This window comes from Lepidochelys olivacea (assembly GCF_965140295.1).
Source record: "Lepidochelys olivacea isolate rLepOli2 genome assembly, chromosome: 6".
Taxonomy (NCBI): Eukaryota; Metazoa; Chordata; order Testudines; family Cheloniidae; genus Lepidochelys; species Lepidochelys olivacea.
This window is the reverse complement of record NC_140416.1, coordinates 4,586,439-4,607,973: the sequence shown is the minus strand read 5'-3', so window position 1 is coordinate 4,607,973 and position 21,535 is coordinate 4,586,439.

Here is a 21,535-nt window from a genome sequence, read left to right as displayed (position 1 = left end):
TGTGAAAGCAGTTTTTTTTCTACTTGGCTTGGTCTCTGTTTTTTGATTTTTGAATGCAGGGCAGCTTTTTTTATTTTTAGGCCAAACTGACTTTTAAATTAACCCCCCCCCCTTATTGTTTTTTTCATTTAGCTTTAACTAATTGGGGATATGAAAGAGCTGAGAGGGTTAACAATATAGTTTGGGTAGGGAGGCATTTGGTTGCATTACATTTAGTTTTTACATTTTGTACTTGAGTTTTTAATTTGGGGAGGGAGTTTTTTGGCTTTTGCACTTGAGACTTATGGAGGTTTTTGTAGCTTTTTTTTTGACATGTATGATTTTATTTATTTATTTTGTTTGCTGTGTTAGCTGCTTAAAAGCTAAAAAGATTTTTATATACTTTAGGGAAAGGGTTTGCGGGGTAGCAGTTTATAAGTAGGAAGGGCTTTTACTTTTTTGCACTGTTTGCTGGGTCATGTGGTTTGGCTGACCCCTCCCCCCTTATGTTTAGAACTTTTTTACTTAGAGAGTGAGGGCCCTGGTGTGCCTGAAGTTAGCTTAAGTCCCAGACCTCGATAACGGCACTTACTTTTTACACATTTATTATTTACTTTTATTTTATTTACTTTTATATTTAGATGCATTTTTTTAATCTATAACCTTAATGTTTTATGTTTGGACGTAATACACCCTTATTGAGGCAGCAAAATTTTTTAGCTTTGATTAGGTTTGACCTCAACCTCATATTGGGGGTGCGGAAAAAAGTTTTTCAGCACCACTGTGCATTTGGCCTTGTTGCATAATAAATAAGTTTGCATGGCGTGAGCCCAAAGGGACAGACAGTCCCATGGTTAGGATATTTTTTTTGATACCCCAGTATCGATTTTTATAGGTTATTTTTAACTTTTGTTTGGTGCTTTGGACTTTGAAGGGGAAAGGTTTGTAGTAGTTGCTGCTGTTTTAGCCGGGAATCGTTATCTGAGTCACGGCACCAAATTGTGGAAGAAAACAAGTTCTTACTTTTAGTTTGGATGCAACAAGTTAGAGACAGTTTTATTTTTAGGCAATTGCAAGAAGGAAGACGTCCGTTTGGACAGAGTGTCCTTACGCAAATTTTTAAAGTATAAAAAATGTAAAGCAAGTATTTATAGCTTTTTATTATTTATGTAATAATAAAGCTTTGTTTTGTTTATACTTGTTTATATTTTATTTGTAGCAAAAAATGTTAAACAATTACATTTTATTGTTATTGTAAGGCAAGGTTAAAACCAACTTTGCTTTGCAATTTTTATACGCTTACCAGTTTTGCCTTTACAAGTTTTGCATTAGAGTTAGCCTGACTTTTGCTTTCTTTTCAACAGAACTAAGATGGCTGAACTTAAATCCCTTTTTGTTACTTCCACAGGAAGTTTAGACTTGAAATTAGAGGAGAGTACCATCAGAGGAGTGAAGTTCTGGAACAGCCTTCCAAGGGAAGCAGTGGGGGCAAAAGACCTAGCTGGTTTCAAGATTAAGCTTGATAAATTTGTGGAGGAGATAGTATGATGGGTTAACATGATTTTGGCAATTAATTGATCTTTGACTATTTGTGGTAGATGGGGCCTAGTGGCGTGGGACGGGATGTTGGATGGAATGGGATGTGAGTTACCCAGAAAAGAATTCTCTGTAGTATCTGGCTGGTGAATCTTGCCCACATGCTCAGGGTTCAGCTGATTGCCATATTTGGGGTCAGGAAGGAATTTTCCCCCAGGGCAGACTGGCAGAAGCCCTGGGGTTCTTTTGCCTTCCTCTGCAGCATAGGGCACGGGTCACTTGCTGGAGGATTCTCTGCACCTTGAAGTCTTTAAACTATGATTTGAGGACTTCAATAGCTCAGACGCAGGTGAGAGGTTTATTGTAGGGATTCTGTGGCCTGCACACAACACTAGTCATTAAAGGCATGTGTTCCGTATGGCTGATGTCAGGTGTGCAGTCCAGAATAACAGGGTAATATCTTGCTGACTTAAGATCTCCCACAATCATCCATTTGACTTTTGTTGCCAGTAACTGAATGATCTCATTTTAAATGGTTTTCCAAGGTAGTAGTGTGTGTACATTTCTTGGGTGATGACACTTCTTAGAAGCTCCTGGAGTACAGCACCAAACTCAGCCATCAGCTCCACAATTTTAAGGAAGTTTCCATTGTTTGGCACATACAGCTGATCTGACATGCCACGCAGTGCTAGGTTTTTGGGTAGCAAGCATTCTCACAATGGCAAGGAGCCTTTTCCGAACATTTTGCCAGGAAAGAGACTCTGATGCAATCTTCTCTTGATGCTGATCATCTATGGAGGCCTTTAACCTTAGTCTCATCTCAAGATTTTTCACCTATAAAATGCTCTCTGGTGATTTGCTGCCTTCTCATGGCATGCCAGATTTCTAGCCAGATTTTTCCAGTCCTTTGTTTCTGTAGAGCCCAAAGAGGCTGGAACATTAGAATTCAGTATTTTCGATTTTTGAATACATAAGCCGTGGCCTCTCCACTTTCTCACCATTGGGGATTTCATGCCAGTAATGTGTTGGATGGGAACTACTATTTTCATTGTCTTTGGGGAACATGAAGTTTTTCACTTGCTGTGGCCCGTGCAGTACAAGGAAGTCCCTCAGGCTACTGCTCAAGTGGGTCCACAGTCCTGGATCATCTAGACTCAAGGAATTCAACTCAGCAGCAGCAGTTTCTTGCGCCTCCACCACACTCTTCTCTGAGCTACACTTTTCTTCAGGATCGTGCATGGTTACATCCATTGGAGATGCAGATATGGATGCTGCAGTATCTGCCAGGTCACCTGCACTCTGACTAACTGGAAGATGAGGTATCTCCTCACCACTCACACCCTTACTGGGGCTGGAAGGCTCACTGTGAACATTTGTGTCTACGTATCTCAGGAGAGCTCCTTCCTGCTTAGATAAAGAAAGCAAAAGAAGCATTTCTCTTTTTCTGAATGCTGCCTCAGAGAGACGTTTTCTTCTTTCACTCATGACTGCTGTTCTGTGCCAGCTATAGTGGCTCTCAACGCTCAGTTGAAGGGGACAAATAAGCAGGCTGGTAGCAGGGCCTGAGTGAGGGAAGAAATCAGCGTCTTAAGGGCCTAACTGGCTCCTACTACCTCAGCTGACTTCCTGTTCTCCTCAGGTGGGTTCAGGGAAGCAGCAGGAAACAGGAAGCTCCCTGAGAAGCTGGGGTTAATCAGTCCAGGCTCCTGGGCGTGCTAGAGAGGTACATAAGAGGCTCCTCCTCCTCTCTCTCCCTGCAGCTCCTGCTGCTTTCTGTGATTCTCTCTCACCTTTTCTCCTGCCTGCCTGTTATGTCTCTTGTGCCCTCCTTCCTCCAGCACAGCACTCCACCCTCTCTGTGCATCTCGAGCAGAGAGAATCCACATGCACCAGCAGCAGACACAGTTTTCTACACTCTGGGTCCTAGTGGTGCCCCCCACAGTCTGGCACCTGAGTCGACCACCTCAGTTCACCTCCTAGTAAGGCCAGCCGTGTCCTGTGGGCACAGAGCACCTAACTCCCACTGAGGTCAGCCTGGGAGGCTGGATGTGCACATTACAGGCAGTAGACTGTCAGGGCAGCATAATCTACTGAAAAACCGTGTATTGCTCATTGCAACCCAAGCTCTCACTGTGTGGCTCTTTGTCCTGCCTCTGTTGTGTAGAGCAAGAGCAGAGGTTTATGAGATGGCGGCTGCTGCTGTGGCCAGCCATCTCCGTACCTTTCCCATTGTCTCTCTTCTGGCTGTGGATGCTGGACTGCAGCAGCTCCGTGGAGGTCCCAGCCTCGCTCTTTAATGTCCACTCTCCACTTGCTTGGATGGCGCTTCATGGACCATTGAGTAGCCTCCTGAAAACATCCCAGTTGTGGACACAGGCACCAGCAACCGATTCCCCAAGCCAAACTCCCCTTCGCAATCCAGAGAAACAGCCTGGAGCACAGGGTTTGGCCCATGCTGACTGCAGACACCACAGCTGCTGCACGGTGACTCCTGTGACCCCTCTAGCCCATCAGCACTCGGCTCTCCTGCATTCTGCTGAGCGGCTGAGATCTGGGGGAACAGAAACCCTTTGTTAGAGATGGAAAATCTCTTCACAGGGTCAGTCTGTTAATGGCTGCCAGACGCCTTCCCTGTGAAACCCCAAATGTGCAGCCCCTCTGATTCCCACAGGGGAGATCTCTGCTCATTCACTGGTCACCCGTGGCTGCAGTCTCTGATGGGGGGAATGTAGAGGGGTCTGTGCAGATGGTCCCTTCTACAGCACCCATAAAGGGAGGATATTTGGCTTTGTGATGTGAGGCATGGATCTGAGACTTAGGGCTCCTGGATTCTGTGACTGTGAAAGGGGGTGAGGTCTAGTGGGTGGAGCTGGATTGGTTGACAATGAGTGAGCGGAGCTTGTGCTGAAGGACCCTGGTTCAATCCCCCCAATTCCTGTGGTGTCTACATGTGGCCAGTGATGAGCTGCCAAAATCTTAACAACCGGTTCCCTATAAAAAGTTCTGATTTAAGGGATGTGCCCCAGTATGTATTTTTTATACAAACAGAGTTAGCATAAGTCTGTATTTTCCCGGGAGGAATTTTTAAAATTTAAAAATTCCTCCTGGATGGCGATTTAAGAACCAAAAAGCCTGACCTGCCTGGGAAAATATGGATGTATATTAATCCTGCCTAAAGTTCTTTTTTAAAAAGATGGGCCTATACTAAAAAGGAGCTCACATGTGTGGGTCCCCGCCACACCCTGGGGGTGTGCTAGTGTGACCAGATGTCCTGATTTTATAGGGACAGTCCTGATTTTGGGGTCTTTTTCTTATATAGGCTCCTATTACCCCCCGGCTCCTATTACCCCCCACCCCGTGTCCTGATTTTTCACACTTGCTGTCTTGTCACCCTAGGGTGTGCACATGTGTAGGTCCCAGCTGCTCCCTCTCCCCATCATTGAAGCAGGTGTGCAGGGTTACTGCCCTGGGAACAGCAGGGCACCAGTGGATGTGGGGGTGGGAGCAGCAGGGGGTGGCTGGAGACAGGGGCTGGCTGCGGGCAGGGGGTGCGGCAGGGGGTGGCTGCAGGCAGGGGGAGCGGAAGAGGGTGGCTGGAGACAGGGGCTGGCTGTGGGCAGGGTGGTGGGTGCTCACGGGAAGAGCAGCAGGACGTAGCCCAGGCCCAGCAGAGCAGCCAGGGACCCAGCAGGCAGTAGTGGGAGCCCCAGGGCCAGGGGAGCAGCAGCAGCACCAGGGGCTGGCTGCAGACAGGGGGAGCGGCAGGGGCTGGAGACAGGGGCTGGCTGTGGGCAGGGGCTGGCTGCGGGCAGGGGGTGCGGCAGGGGCTGGCTGCGGGCAGGGGGTGGGGGGTGGCTGGAGACGGGGGCTGGCTGCGGGCAGGGTGGTGGGTGCTCACGGGGAGAGCAGCAGGATGCAGCCCAGGCCCAGCAGAGCAGCCGGGGACCCAGCAGGCAGTAGTGGGAGCCCCAGGGCCAGGGGAGCAGCAGCAGCCCCAGGGCTTGTGCCCAGGGCCAGGCGGCAGCCCACGTGGCTTCCACAGCACAGCGCCCCCGGCGGCCAGAGGAGGAATTACATCACTTCCCGGCCGGAGCCCATCAAAGCCTCAGCGCCCCCTGCAGGGAAGCGGGTTAACAACTGGTTCTAAAATGGCTTCAAAATGTAACAACCGGTTCGCGCGAACCGGCTCCAGCTCACCACTGCATGTGGCCACGACTTTACTTACCTGTCAGTGTAGGTTGTTCAGACCATTCCTGGACACCTGGTACATCTGCTGCTGGCCATCCCTGAGATGTAGGTCCTTCATCCACACAAGGACATGGCATATCAAGGTCAATCCAGCAGCTCCCATCTGGTCTTCACCTCTGCAATGGACGGCTAGTCCGACCCTGACCAGAGAAAGACAGGGTGGTGGTCTTCAGGGGAATCTGCTGGAGCTCCCATATCCCCCGCTCCAGCTCTCTCCCCCACACGCGAAGGAATTTCCAAAGATACCACTGTTGGGGACACTGGGGCATGGCCACTAGGTAACTCGAGGGGATGGAAGACCACGACTGTCGATAAAGCCCCCTCGCACTAGGCCCAGGTATCCTTGGCCCCCCCTCCTGCCTGGAGGCACTCGCAGCAGCTCTGCGTACTAGGCCCAAGTGTCCTTGCCCCCCCCCCACCCCCGGCCTGGAGGCACACACAGCAGTTATGCTAAGAATCTGCAACAATATGTTCCTGAGTCAGACTGCCTGCAACTAAGCAAGGCCAAACAGGGGAAAGATGGAAGAACAATGCTAAATAAAGCAGCTTTATGTATAGTTTAACAAATGATACAGAAAATCAGGGAACTAGCTGGGAACTGGATTGGCTGGCTATATGGATACTTGGGGCAGCTTGCTATTGGATAAGTATGCTGGAAAAAAGAATGTATAAAAGCCTGTGTAACTTCCTGCTCTGTGTGCAGGATTTGAGATTTTATTCTCCCTGTACCTTTTTGCAGCTGCAAATCAACTTTTCTGTTTCTCCACCCCGTTGTGATTATTGGGTGCAGCACACCAGGTAACGAACCAACTCAAGCTGTTGTTCAGCCTCTCGGCGCTGGGTGCCGGCAACACCACTAATCATGGATAAACAAAGCAGCCAAGATGAGGTCAGTGTGGGTTGATTTACTGAGCAGACTGGTTCTAAGGGAAGAACAGATTTCTCCCCTGCTCTAGGGAGATTCCCATCGGAAAAGTATCTGATGGTGGGGGTGGGGGCAATGCAAGCCCCCAGCCCCTTGAATGGCAGGAAATCAGGACTCGGGGAGTTAAGGGGTGTCTCTGTCCTGCTGCAGGGAGCAGGTCTGGAGAGCAGAAAGGGCACTAGTGGCGTTGTAGGAAAGACAGTGACTTCTACCTGTGAAGGTGGCTGAAGCTTCTTGCAGGCATTAGTCGAAGATCCTCACACCTCCTTTGGGGATCCTTTTTCCCTAAGAATAAAATAAGGAGAATGACGTGTGAAGCCCAGGTCTGGGATCCAGGGAAAAGGCAGAATCTCAGCCAGGCTACACGCCAGGAACCTGATCTTTATCCCAAGAACCACAATTACCCAGATGAGGTTTTCTCCCCCATTTGCTTCCAGGTTATTTACTCACAGGATACATTCACTTGCTTTGCTGTGTTTCCACTCTCTGCATCTGTTCATTGGTTTAAGTAACATTCTTTCAGTTTTTGCTTCTGTTTCCTCTTATTACAGGGTAGCATCTGCTTAGCACCTTCAAAAAATAAATTAAAAACAAAATCCTGATTCTACATTGAAGAGGAAAGTTTCTGAGAATTAGGCTGCAGAACTTTAGTGTCTGCATATGTCATTCACTAGTATTTATTGTGGTGCAGGTCTGATGCAATCTGCCCACCCAAGAATACCCACATGAAGCATGGGGTGCCCTTAGAATACCAGTTAAAAGAGAGGAAGAGAGTGGATTAATAGCGGGAGGGGGGGGAATCCAAAAAAATCCAGTGCATCAGCACTTCTCTGCATCACTGCAGCACCAGTCCCGGGAGCAATACAGGTTAAAAATCTCCATGGTTCTTTCCCCCTAGAACCACATCCGAGCAGAAAAAGGCCTTCAGCCAATTATTTCCTTACACTCTGAATGGGTGAAATTCAGCCCTGTGCAGACAGCCAGGGCAAGGTCTGTGCATCACAGTGGGTTTAAGTGGCCACTTCACTGCCCAGGTGCTGTGAGACTTTGGTGGCATAGTTTTCATCCTGGATTGGAACAGCCAGTGGGAATCCTGTGAGGTACAGAGCAGAGAGGTTGGGGCCACAACGTTCACCTCAGAGGCTGAGCTTCTACAGACTTTTGGGATGGTCCCATCTGAGGAGGATGATTTTGGCCAACCCTAGTTCAGAGCTTTCAGCACCTCAACCGGTGAGTCTCTGGCACAATTGTTCTAATGTATCTGAACTTTTCAGGCCTTGCCCCCACCTCTGACACCCCTTGTACCTCACCATTGCCCTCTAACAGCCCCTGTCCCTTCTCTTGATCCCTGCCATGCCCAAATACAGAGAGTAGCTCATGCTCCTTCTCTCTTAGACCTTCTTCTTACACGATCCTTCCCTACCTTTTGATAAACTGATCACTGTGCCCTTCCCCAGCTCCTGGAGGAATTGCGGCTCCTCAGGACAACCTGGGAATGGGTGGCTCCTATCTCCGGGTGGGGTGTGTGGTTTTCCATCTAAGCATCCCTGAGAGCCAGTACTTCTCGATTTCACAGGATGAGGCCATGGCTCCCCAAGCCGGGCCAGCTGCAGGCTGCATTGCTGTTGGCGACATGGACAGATCCCAGAACCTGGAAGACAGAGCGGGGAGGAAACCCTTGCTCATTTCCCTTTCAGAGCCCCCTTCAAAGACGGGTCAAGAGGGAAGGAGAGGAGGAAGGGCAGAAAGTGAAGCTGCCCCTCTGGGGAGGGCACTCCTGTAGAACCCAGTCAGTTCCCAGCTCTCCCCCACATTGCTCGGTGTGACCTTGGAGAGGTCACTTCCTCACCTTCATTCCCTGTCTGTAAAATGGGGGTACAAGTCTCCCCCGCCCCACAGGGAGGAGAAGCGAGGAGAGACCCATTTTCGGTGAGGGACTCAGACACTCTGGGCACAGATTGTGCCAGAGTGAGGGAAGGGACCCAGAGTTTGCTCCCTAGACCCAGGGGAGGAAGATGTTATCAGAAGGTCAGCAAAGGGGATGGGCCAGGAACTGCTGCCATGGACAGAGCTTAGGGATTTGGTCAGTGCCAGGGACTTTGTACCTCCCTTCAGCAAATGGCTTCCCTCTTGTCATCAGCAGTCCATACAGTATCTGAACTCCTTCCAAGTGTCCTGAAGGGGCTCCCTTCATTCTTCTTGCAGGTGATGGATTCGTTGACCCAGGTCGATAGCTGGGAATTTTGGAGAGGTCATTTGTAGCATGACATGAAATCAGTGGGAAATCTACATTTAGCAAAATAAAGGTTTCATTGGCCTTTGCAAATTTGGAACTGATCTGTCCTATCAATCGACGGTACATGTTCAGAAGAGGATGAAGCACGCCATCGTGGTCAGGTGATCTATGAGAGTCAGTTCCATCATGTGGCCATTTGATTCGGTAAAATTCCTGGCAATGGCTGCCCATGGCCAGGGCAGGGTCTCCAGAGGCCTGAAATGCCAAGGAGTTTGGTGCGTGGTGCCTTGCTGAAAGCGCAGAAGTCACATCAGTCAAGCTAAGTCTGCATTTCAGCCCACATCTGGCACCAGCTAATGAAGCAGGCCCTGGTGGTCATAGTAGATGAATCTACTTCCAGGATGAGCACTGAGTCTCCAAATAGGTGCAGTAGTGAAGGCAGTTGTGAGCTGTTTGTGGGCTTTTTGGAACTTGGGTGACCAAACAAACATGGCCATTATGTGGAGGAGAGCTCTCGTGGGGGTTATTGGCTCTGAGAACCCTGGGCCGAAGCAGCAGTAAAGCGGGTGAAGTCTAGGAAGCACTGGTCTTCTTGAGGACTTCAAACTTCATCCCATCTATGAATGGCTTCCACCTTATTTGGATCAATTTTCCGGGGAGAGGATGTAGCCCAAAAACTCTGTGGAGAGTTAGCCGGAGGTACGCTTTTCCAATTCTGTGCTGAGACTATGCTGCCGAAACCTCTCCAGGTTCAGGTCTGGTGCGCATGCTGCTCTTGGTTCTCCAAAAAAAAGAAGTCTGTCACCTGAATAGATGACACTGTGCAGATCCACAATGGCCCCAAATACATCACTGATGAAGTGTTGCAAGGGCAAGGGACCGTTAGTTAGCTCAAATGGCATGTCTGACAGTTAAAATGTCCATAGTGTGCATTGAAATCTGCCTTCCATTTGTCCCCTGCCCAAATGAGTGTTAGATTGGAAATCCTTACAGATGAAGTTTGATGAACAACTTTGCAGATTTCCTGCGAGCAAACAATTGTGGGATTCCTAACTGGGGGTTATGGTTCCAAATGATCCTTTTTTTCAGGGGCTGATTGTCTAAAGAGAGACATAGTAGAGTCCCACATTTCTTCTTCCCCAAAAGGGCCTGGGCACCCGTGGGAAACGCTAATTTGCTCATAAACTCTTAGGACCGGTTTTCAAGCCTGTACGCAGGGAGAGCCACTAATTCTGGTTCCACCAATGTGTAAATACTGATGAAGGCAACTTTCAACCAAGGTTGCAGGTCAAGGGGGCAGTCATAGTCCTGGTGCAGAGGCAACTAGTCCCCATTTCTTTCAAAGGTATCCATGTTATCCGGATATTGATCAGGAATGCCGGGTGTCCGAGTCAAGAAGGTGGAGTAGGTCCAGAGGCAGAGGCTGGTTCAAGGAACCCCGACATTTTCAATCATTTCCATTGTGCAGCTCCAGCAGGGACATCATCAGGCCAGGCTCATGTAGTGAGGCCCTGGTTCACACCTGGTGTGGTGTGTCCCTGTTGCATACAGGCCACTGACTTGCAGAGATCCTGCTTTTCTCCAAAAAGTTGCACCACCTAATGTCACGTACTGCATCTGATCATGATGCCCAGGGGTGGGAGCACAGGTCGCAGCAAGGTGCAGGATTGTGCCGAGGCTAAGAGTGGTCCTAGAATCAAGGTCCAGGGACACAGCAGGGTCAAAACCGAGATCAGAGTCCATCGACAAAGCAGAAGCAGAACCAGGGCCAGAGTCTAAATCCATGCCAAAGGCCATAGCCCGGTAGTCAGAGAGCAAAGATCAGCCAAGTCAGTGTCAAGCCAGAGTCCAGATACAGGCCGAGGGTCAAAGCCGGGTAGTCAACGTCCGAGTGGTTGGGGAAGATCAGGAGGAGAAGGCAATGCTGGAGCGGGTCAGTGGAGGGCCTGGAGCGGGGCTAAAGAAGGGCAAGGAGATATGGAATCAAGGTGGGCAGGCAACATCTGGAGCCAAGAAGGGTCACGCCAAAGTCATAATCAGAGACCGGAGCCAAGGGTCAAACCAGAGTCAACAATGAAGAACCGGAGGGCAGGGCAGGACAGGGTGGTGCATGCAGGCGGGAACCAGGATGACTTACAGGTTCTCCTAGGCACTGCCCAGCTGGATCCCTAGAGACCCCTAAGCGGGGGACTCCCTTCCTAGGAATAAAAGAAGGAGAGCAAGATGACAAAGATGTCTCTGACCCTGGGGTCGAAGCCAAGGGCAGCTCCCACCCAATCATTGTGCCAGGACCCCATCCCCATCCTGGTTCATTTCACACTCAGAGACCCACCCCCCCAGCAGGAGGGGAGAATAAAGGGCAGAAAGTGAAGTTGCCTCTCGGGGAAAGGGACTAGCCTGGGATCCACTCCAGTTCCCAGATCTACCCCCAGGAGTGTGTGACCAGGATTGCAGCCCTTCTTCTGTGTCTCAGTCCCCACCTGCCAGATGGGGAGGATCCTTCCTTGCCCCAAGGTGTTAGGGGGGAGTTTCATTCCTGTCTGGGAAGGGTTCAGATACCATGTGTGTGGCTTGGGCTCCAGGTGGGGGATGGTCATACATTCACTGCGACGGGGTAACATGGGCAATGGGGAGGTCTGAGCAGTGACGACAGGGGAGGGCTCCACATCGGGCCACCCCTCCCAGAATGCAATGATGACTGAGGATAAACCCTGGCTCTGCGGATGCTCCCATTTCTGGGCCAGTCCCATGGCCCTGAAAGCCTGATGCTTCTGAAACTGGCCTCTGGGCATGGGGGCAGGGACCGTATCTGGCCTGGCCCCAGCTCCAGGAGTCAGGGTGGGGCAGGGTGGTGAGAGCGAGGTGCTCGGTCTGGGTTTCTCTCAGTGCTGTGGGGTTTATGGCCCCTCCCCCTAGCCCTTCTCCCCCAGGCCCAGCAGGAAAGAGCAGTACCTGCAGCAGGGAGTGGGAGGTTCTGGGCATGGGAAGGGGGGGCCCTTCAAGGCTGTCCCACGGAGCACAGCCCCTGCAGCGCTTTGGGCACCTGGCGCAAGCACCGGATGTTGAACAGGTGCGCCATGATCGCTGCTGTCACGTCCTCCTGCTGCAAGGGAACAAGGATCGGTCAGAGCCTCCGACACCCATGGCAATGAAGGGCATGAACGGCACTGGGAGCCAGCAAAATTTCCACCCCAACCCTCCCCACATCCAAGGGACAGATTCCCGCACCCAACCCTCCGAGACGAAATCTTGTCTCCTCTCGAGTGACCTCCAACCCCACTCCCACCACTGTGGAATGAACTCCTGTCCCCTTCCTCTCAGTCCCCCTGTGAGAGCTATTCTACCTCCCAACCCAGCCAGGGATTAAGCTCCACTCCCCAGAATCCCCTTATCCACCCTCTCCCCCTCCAGCTGAGGGGCTGGAAGGCTCTGGGCAGCAGTGCTGTGGGGTGAGAGGAGATGGAAACCTTTCCCAAAGGGATCCCCCCCCCCCGTTATTAAGATGATGCCATGGACAGTAGCTCTGGGGAATGGGGCACTTCAGCAGCCTCTGCTGACTGACTCCTCCAGTTCTCCCAGAGCAGGTGGTGGCTGGGATAACATGATACTAGGGCCCTAGGAACCAGCCTGAGGCCTGGAGGGGTATGAAACTCTCACAGGGGGAGTTGGCAGCCCCTAGCATGAGCAATAGCAGCGTGTCATGTTGATGTGACACCTGTTAGGAAATAGCCAAGCTGGGTCTGCTCTGCTTTGAGCTGCTCAGGGGAGAAGCTGACACCTAACAATGGCACCTGCCCGGGTCAGTGCAAGGGGCTGGGATGGGAGTGACTGTCAATGGCCTGGAGGTGAAAGGCCCTGGGTGTCCCTCCCCAATTGATCCTTCTTTGGTTACCTCATTCCCGATCAGCTGGCCGGCTTCCCCCAGGATAGAATATGTCAGCACAAGCCCAGCCTGGCTGACACGGAGCTGGGGGTCATGTATGGCCAGAAGCGCTGCCTGGAGGAAAGATCTTTTCTGGCCTTCCGTGAAGATCTCTCCAAAGACCTAAAACAACAGCACCAGAGCCCTTGTCAATTGTCCAGAACCAGGCTCCAAATCCCTCTACTATCTCACAAGGTGGACAAGAGTCCTCCTTGTGCAGCCAACTTTTGGGGTCCCATGGACCAAGGAACCCCCTTCAGGAAGAGGTTGCAGGCACTGAGGAATAGCTCTTTCTGGAGCGGGAGTCACCACAGGTGCCATGACATGCTGGGAACGTGTCTGCGCACTCTGGAACCCAGCTCACAAAGACAACAAAGGACCCGCTACTGCTCCCAGCAGCGCTATTTCCTGCAGCTCACCCGCTAGAGGTTAGGGGCCTTTTCGATCTGCTTCTGTTCCTGCTCCCCATCCCACCGACAATCCCACGAGCGTCACATATGCTGCAGTGACTCAGCCCAGGAAAGGAGCTCAGTGTCCCTCACACAACGCCCAGGGCAGGGGCAGGTTCTGCTTCCTGACTCGCCCTGGTGCTCGGCAAACCCCACACCCTGCCTGTGCTTCCAGAGGTGCAGGGAATCCAACAAGGATCTGGTCCAGCAATTGCTGGTGTGAGCTTCCCAACTCACTGGCCCAGGGGCTCACCTCTCAGACACCAGGGTGTCAGTGAGCAGAGCCAGATTCCTGGAGATACAATCCTTCATTAACTCAACCCACCAGAGGATCCCTTTTATGCCATGTAACCATGGATCCATGCAACACACACAAGCCTGGACCGTTAGCAAGGGTCCAGCCCAGGCTCCTCGGCCTCTTGCAGCCAAACACTGTCTGCTGGAAATAAGTATCATAGAATATCAGGTTTGGATGGGACCTCAGGAGTTCATCTAGTCCAACCCCCTGCTCAAAGCAGGACCAATCCCCAACTAAATCATCCAACAGATTTTTGTCCCAGGTCCCTAAATGGCCCCCTCAAGGATTGAACTCATAACCCTAGGTTTAGCAGGCCAATGCTCAAACCACTGAGCTATCCCTCCCCCTACAGAACACACTCACTGCAGGGGGAGACAGCTCCACACCTGAGCTACTGCAATGCCCTGGCGGAGAGTCCTTACCTCCCCCACCCTGGCCATGTTTCTGTACGCCAGGCGCTCGGTGTCTTGGAGCCCGTCCCGACACCACAGATCGCTCTCCTCTCTGATGTTCAGCCCTGGGGGAGAAAGACACACCCATTGGGGAGGTTTGGCATCTGGCTTTAATGCCTGTTTCCTTCTCTTCCCTTTGCTGGGTGAACACTGGCTGGGGTTCTCATGGCATCCACGGCCCAATGGACTGGCAGGGTCCCCACCAGGTGCTTTAGTACCTGAAGGGGGATTTGTCTCATTTATCACAGTAATCAGGTGACCCTTACGGTCATTCTGCTCTGGGCATGGGTGCCTGTTAATGGTGGCTGCTAATGCTGAAAACGCCCCACAGCCACTGACTTCAGGATCTGGCCCTAGCTACCCACTGGTGACATTCTAAAAGCTTTGTGTCCATCCCCTGTGGTCCCTGCCCCTGCCTTCATGATGGGCTCTTTCCCTCCATGTGTCTCAATAGGTCCGTTCCTGTCCCCTCACCAGCTGGCAGCCCCCTGGGGGGCTGATTTCTCTGGACTGGGGGACAGAGCCAGGCTATGAGGTAAAGCAGCCAATTTCCCTGGCATCTTCATCCCCTTCCTCTCTCCCTGAATTAGGGAGATGAGTGTGAGTCATCATCTAAGCTGGGGTCAGTCTCAGAGGAGGGAGCTTCTTTCTGTAGGGTCCCTTGGCCAGTAAGTGGGGGGCCCAAAACAGGGGCCTTCTTTCCATTGGGGTCCCTCTGCCCTGCTGCAGTTGGTCTAAGAGCAGAGGCCTTAGTTCTATTGGTGTCGCAATGGCCAGCTGGAGCTAGTCTCCAAGGGACTCATTTCTATGGGGTCCCATTGCCCAGCTGAGTTTCTTACCCCTCCTCTGCAGCAGGAGCCTCTGCAGCCAATAGATCCCAGCCCTGGCTTGCCGGCTGATGTCATCGGCTGGGTCAGAGAGGTAGAGACCCAGCCGCAGCACAAAGTTGCCCGCCTTGGGGAAATCGGAGGAGGTCTGGTGGAGGAGGAGAAGGGGGGAATCCATCAACATTCTGCCTTCAGCTACCCAGCTCCCCGGGGCTAGAGCTCTTCTCCCATCCATCTGTAGGAGGCACTGAGGGAGAGGAACAAGAGCCCTCTTTCTCTCTGCCCCCAAGGGAGCTTGGAGCAAAGGGACCCACGGCCTGGGCCCTCTATGAGCACTAGCTGCCAGGCTTCTCCAGAGTAACAAGGGCACTGAGGCCAGGCGCGACCCTGCCAGCCAGTGGCCTATGGAATGTCGCAGTCCCTTACGGAGCCAGGGGGGACCACTTAACCAGGGGATGAGGAATTTGACTCAAGCCCTGGCTCTGCAGGATGCTGGGGTCAAAGGTCACTTACGTCAAATCCAGAGAGGGAGGTGGCAAATCGGAGCAGGGCAGCGCTGCTCCGTATGGCCCTAGCTCTCTCCTGGGTGTTTCTGGAGTCGAGCCAGAAATGGAGGTGCTGCAGGAGAAGAAGGCAGGGGAGGGTCAGCCGGCAGGCTTACATGCTCTACAAACGAGCCTCTCCCACTCCACATGGGGCAGAGAACTTGTGCTCAGGGTGCAATATCTGACTCCTCATGTGGGGGTTCATGACACTGCCCACATCTTGCTGGGCACAAGCTGTCACTGTCTCTCCAGCCTGGGACAAAGCTCAGCCTTGGGGCTGGTCTATTTGCTCTGAACCCCTGATCCTTCAACAGCCCATCAGGATCGAGGCACATGCCCTGTGCCCCCAGACCCCAGCTCCAGAGGCCTTGGTAGGATGGATGGAGGGGCCGTGGGGACAATCACTCCAGGAACTGCCGTGTCCCTAGGACAGAAGAGCTGTTTCCCTCAGTCTTCTCCTGTATCTCAGGGTCTCCCTAGAAAGGAGCCAGTAACTTTTCTCAGAGGCCTGTGTCCCAGGTCGCACAGGGGTTTCAATCTGTCAGTCCCCAGCCAGGCCTGGTGCTCACTGTTCGTGCTCAATGGAACCATGCAGAGCTCTGGCTGACAGTCCCAGCTCCTTCCCTCTGCCCCCGCCCCTTCCCCGCCACCGCGACCCCGGATCATTCAACTGCACTGATGGCTCTGGGAAAGCGTGGCCATCTGGGTCCAAGCTGGGAGGACACAATGGAAACATGGTTCTTCTAGTCTCTCCTTTGCAGCCCTCCCACGGGGTTCATGGTAAATTCCCCCCCAGACCATCCCATTCTGCTCACCTCCAAGAGGTGCTGCAGCTTGTCCGTGGTGGGGGTCTCTGCCAGCAGGCCCCCGAGCATGGTGTCCAGGCTCTCTAAGTAGGTGTTGTGCAGAGCCTGTGTCATAAATATAAAGGCAAGGGTAAACCCCTTTAAAATCCCTCCTGGCCAGAGGAAAAATCCTCTCACCTGTAAAGGGTTCAGAAGCTAAAGGTAACCTCTCTGGCACCTGACCAAAATGACCAATGAGGAGACAAGATACTTTCAAAAGCTGGGAAGAGGGAGAAAAACAAAGGGTCTGTGTCTGTCTGTGTGATGCTTTTGCCGGAGACAGAACAGGAATGGAGTCTTAGAACTTAGTAAGTAATCTAGCTAGGTGGGTGTTAGATTATGATTTCTTGAAATGGCTGAGAAAAGAGCTTTGCTGAATAGAATGAATATTCCTGTCTGTGTGTCTTTTTTGTAACTTAAGGTTTTACCTAGAGGGATTCTCTATGTTTGGAATCTAATTACCCTGTAAGGTATTTACCATCCTGATTTTACAGAGGTAATTCTTTTCTTTTTACTTCTATTAAAAGTCTTCTTGTAAGGAAACTGAATACTTTTTCATTCTTCTAAGATCCAAGGGCTTGGGTCTGTGGTCACCTATGCACATTGGTGAGGATTTTTACCAAACCTTCCCCAGGAAGTGGGGTGCAAGGGTTGGGAGGATTTTGGGTGGAAAGGCGTGTCCAAACTTTGTTTTCCCAGTAAACCCAGATAAAGTTTGGTGGTGGTAGTGGAAATCCAAGGGCAAAGGGTAAAATACTTTGTACCTTGGGGAAGCTTTAACCTAAGCTGGTAAAAGTAAGCTTAGGAGGTTTTCATGCAGGTCCCCACAACTGTACCCTAGAGTTCAGAGTGGGGAAGGAACCTTGAGAGCCTGCAAGAAGAGGGAGCACCCGTCAGTCATGGGACATGGGGCTACCCCTCTCAGGGGACCAGGAGGGTTCTCTGGGGAGCCCTGGCCAGACCCAAAAGGTACATCCTGGCCTCTGCCATTCACATCACTGCAGGGACACTTAGCAAGAGTTCATGGCTGGATGCCTGCTGGCTCTTCAATCCTTGCCCTTAGCAGTTCTCTGCGCAGGGCCTGGTACCCAGCAGAATATGGAAAAGCCAAACCGCAATGGGTGGGAGGTAGGATCCCTGGGAAAGTCCAGGCAGCAGAGCACACAATGAGGAGAAGAGGGAAGGCTGGGATCAGCCACAGAGGGGTAACGCAATCCTCACTGGCGGGAAGGGGCCCTCCCTTGCAGTTTGTGTCATCCCCCCCACCCCACACGCCCTGCCCGGGCTTGCCCCCCGCTCTGCTCACCCCTCCCCTATTCTCAGCAGCTCCATCAAACCGAGGGGGCAGGGACCAGAGGCCGCTCCTGCTCCTGGGACAGAGAAGTAGGATCATGACCTACCCGGAAGTGGGTGGTGTCCTGCCCCGTGCCCATGGTGAAAATGGTGTATTGTAGAGCCCGCAGGAGGCGTGACTCCAGCTCCAGGGCAAGTGGTGGCTTCAGTTTGCTGGAGGGAAAGAGGAGCCCGTGTTATGCTTGGCAGCACCGGAGTGGCGCTGGCAGTGTCATGCACATGACCCTCCTCCCCTGCAATGATCCCTCCCTATGGCCACTGTAACGTTACGGGAGTGAAATCACCCCCAGCCAGGAAAGAGGGGATGTTCCCACCTCCTCTGCTGGGGGATGCAAACAGACACGGCTGGGGTTAATCTAGGCCCGAGAGGATCTGCACCGGGGTTAGAGCAGCTGGATGGGAGGGTCCTGGTACCTGAGGCTGCAAACCGCGGCCATGGAGCTGGAGACGATGGAACTCGGCTCAGACACCATGGGCAGATCTTCAATCAGCTCCTGAGAGACCCCAAGGAGATAAAATTGCATGTGAGATTCAGGCCCTGTAGACCCACAGGTGCTTCCCAGGGAGGAGGCCAAAGTGCTCTGCAGAAACAGTCAGTGTCACCCCCACCCCTAACCAGCTGGCCTCCCCATTCCTCCCATCCATCAAACTTACTCTTTCCTTCCTCCTCTCCCACCCAATTCTTCCCTCCCCTCAGCCTCAGCTGCCCCTCCGGCCTTACAGTTTCCCCACTGCCAGTTCCCCATCAGTGTCAGAATTTCCTCTTTCCCTGCTCCCCAGTCCTCATCCCCAGGAAGCCCTGTCCTCTGCTTCCCCCTCCAGCCCCACTAACTCTTCCTCCCATGTTGGGCTCCCTCACCCCAGGAGCCGGGCACGGGGTCCCACTCACCGCAATGCTCTCCACAAGGGCCGCTTTGGAGAAGTGCGGCTCCAGAGTGTCCCACCCCTGCTGCTGTGCCGACAAGCACAGACGTGGGACAGCGTGGAGGAAGCGGAGCTGTTTGGCCCTGTCCTCCACCCACTAAGAGTGGGGTTGTGGGAGAGAGAGAGAGAGAGAGATGGTCAGGTAGGGACCTCCCCACCCCACCTACAAAATCTCCCGGTCTCAGGACCTCCCTGGAGTTGGACAGGGAAAGCCGCCCGTCTTCCCAAAACCAGTGTCACCCTGCACAGACTAGGGTTGTAACTGGGGCAGTGTCTGCGGGAAGCGGACACCTTGGCCTGCATGAGATGAACACCCCCACTTTGAGGTGCCAGGTAACAGGGGAGAAGTGCCCCTCATTGCGGGTGATGGATTCTCTGGGACAAGACCCCGAATGTGAGTGGGGATGGAACAAGGGGCAGGACAGACTTGGGGGCAGTGCAGCTGGAAGATTTTTGTACCTCAACTCTGCCCTGGAGGTGCTGCTGGATGACCCTGATGGTGTCTTGTTCAGGGGACACATCCTCCTCCTCCTCCTCCTCCAGCTGGGCACTGAGGGTCTCTGCACCAGGGAGAGAAGGAGAAAAGCATCATTTATGCTACTGCTGTGAGAATGCAGGGTAGAGAAATGGCTCAATGTCCCCCATCCTCAACAAGGAACCCCATGGCATCAAGGTCCCCACCCTGCCCTTCCCAGAGATGACCTCAGCCCCATCAGCCTCAGGGCCCCGTGGCCATCAGCCCCCACCCAACATTATCAGGGGAGGCTGGAGTTCCCCCAACTCTGCCCAGCATCTCCTGCCATGGAGTGTGGCTGGGCCACTCCCACTGGTGTCAGTGGGGCTCCCGTGGCTCCGTCCTGGCGCCTTGGTGAGCCAATGGGCACAGGGTGTGTCATAAAGATCAAGGGAAGGGTAACCACCTTTGTGTATACAGTGCTATAAAATCCCTCCTGGCCAGAGGCAAAACCCTTTCACCTCTAAAGGGTTAAGAAGCTAAGATAACCTCGCTAGCACCTGACCCAAAATGACCAATGAGGGAACAAAATACTTTCAAATCTGGAGGGGGGCGGGGGACTAATCAAGGGTTTTGTCCGTCTGTGTAATGCTTTTGCTGGGGACAAATCAGAAATGCAAGCCTTCCAACTCCTGTTAAGTTAGTAAGTAATCTAACTAGCAAATGTGTTAGATTTTCTTTTGTTTAATGGCTGGTAAAATAAGCTGTGTTGGAGGGAATGTCTATTCCTGTTTTTGTGTCTTTTTGTATCTTAAGGTTTTGCCTAGAGGGATTCTCTGTGTTATAAATCTGATGATCCTGTAAGGTATTTACCATCCTGATTTTACAGAGATAATTCTTTTACCTTTACTTTTATTAAAATTCTTCTTTTAAAAAACTAACTAATTTTTCATTGTTCTTAAGAACCAAGGTCTTGGGTCTCAGTTCACCTGTACCAATTGGTGAGGATTATTATTAAGCCTTTGCAGGAAAGGGGGTGTAGAGCCTTGGGGGATATTTTGAGGGAAGATGTCTCCAAGTGGTCTCTTTCCCTGTTCTTTGTTTAAAATGCTTGGTGGTGGCAGCATACTGTTCAAGGACAAGGCAAAGTTTGTACCTTGGGGAAGTTTCTAACCTAAACGGGTAAAAACAAGCTTAGGGGGTCTTTCATGCAGGTCCCCACATCTGTACCCTAAAGTTCAGAGTGGGGAAGGAACCTTGACATGGTGGCAGTGGTGGGATCATTTTGGACCAGAAACACAGCAGGATTTTAAAAGGTTTTGTAAAAGGTGATTGCAGCTGTAGATTTTGTCTCTCTGTCTGGGGGACAGAGCAGCAGGCATAACAAAAGGAGTTTTCTGTCGGCTGAGAACAGCTATCAAAGAAAAAAGGTATCGGGTTACAGCACAGCAAAATTTTACAAGTCAGGGTTTTTGGGTTTTTTGCTTTATTTCTAACTCTTGGGTGTAAAGTGAGTTAAAAACAGAGAGGTGAAGAGGACAGAATGCCATGTTCAACAGAAGCTGCAATTAGCCAGATTTGAGGCTGAGGGAAAACAAAAGGAACATAAAAGATGGGTCGAACTCAGGTAGAGAAAATGAAGGCAAAAAAAGAAATGGAGGCAAAGGAAAAAGAAATGGAGGAGAGGAAAAAAGAAAAGAAGCATGCAGAGGAGAAGAAGGAAAAAGAGAGGAAGCATACAGTGGAGATGGAGAAGGCAAAGGCTCGGCAGAATATACTAAATAACCCTAACAATCCTTCCCCAACAATCCACAAATCCTTCCCCAACAATCCATTACACTATGTCCACAGTATAATGAATCCAGTGATATTGCTGAATATTTTCTCACCTTTGAGAGACTTTGCACACTCCATCAAATCCCTGAAGCTCACAAGATGACCAGATCGGCCGCAAGATTGCCTGGAAGAGCTCTGGACATATTCAATAAGATGGTGATTGAGGAGGCTTCGAACTATAATAAATCCAAGGGTTTGGTTTTAAAACAATTTCAAGTTACACCTGAAACTTACAGAGTAAAAGTGAAAGCCCTTAAGAGAGGACCTGGACTAAGTAATGTTTACTTACTTAGTAAGTAAGTAAACTTACTTATGTAAACCAGAGAACAGATCTGTTTGAGAAATGGCTCAATGGACAGGATGTAACTAGCTTTGGAGGAATACGGGATTTGATAATACAGGAGCAATTCCTGAATATGTCCAAGGATGATAGTGTTTATGGGATAAAAAAATGGACTCAGCAGGAAGTCTTGCTTTTTATGCTGATCTATACAAGCAGTCCCAGACTGCCAGAGAGGCGGGGCAAACCGGAACAAAACGGGTGGAGGGAGGAGAGAGGAACAACCCTGGTCACAGTTGGAGCGGATACCAGAAGGGACACCCTCAGACCACATCCTACTACCCGGGGCAGCCCAAGGCCCCAACTACACTCCAAGGAACAGTCCAGACACCTTGTTGTCCCACCACACCGTTCTCCAGCAACCCA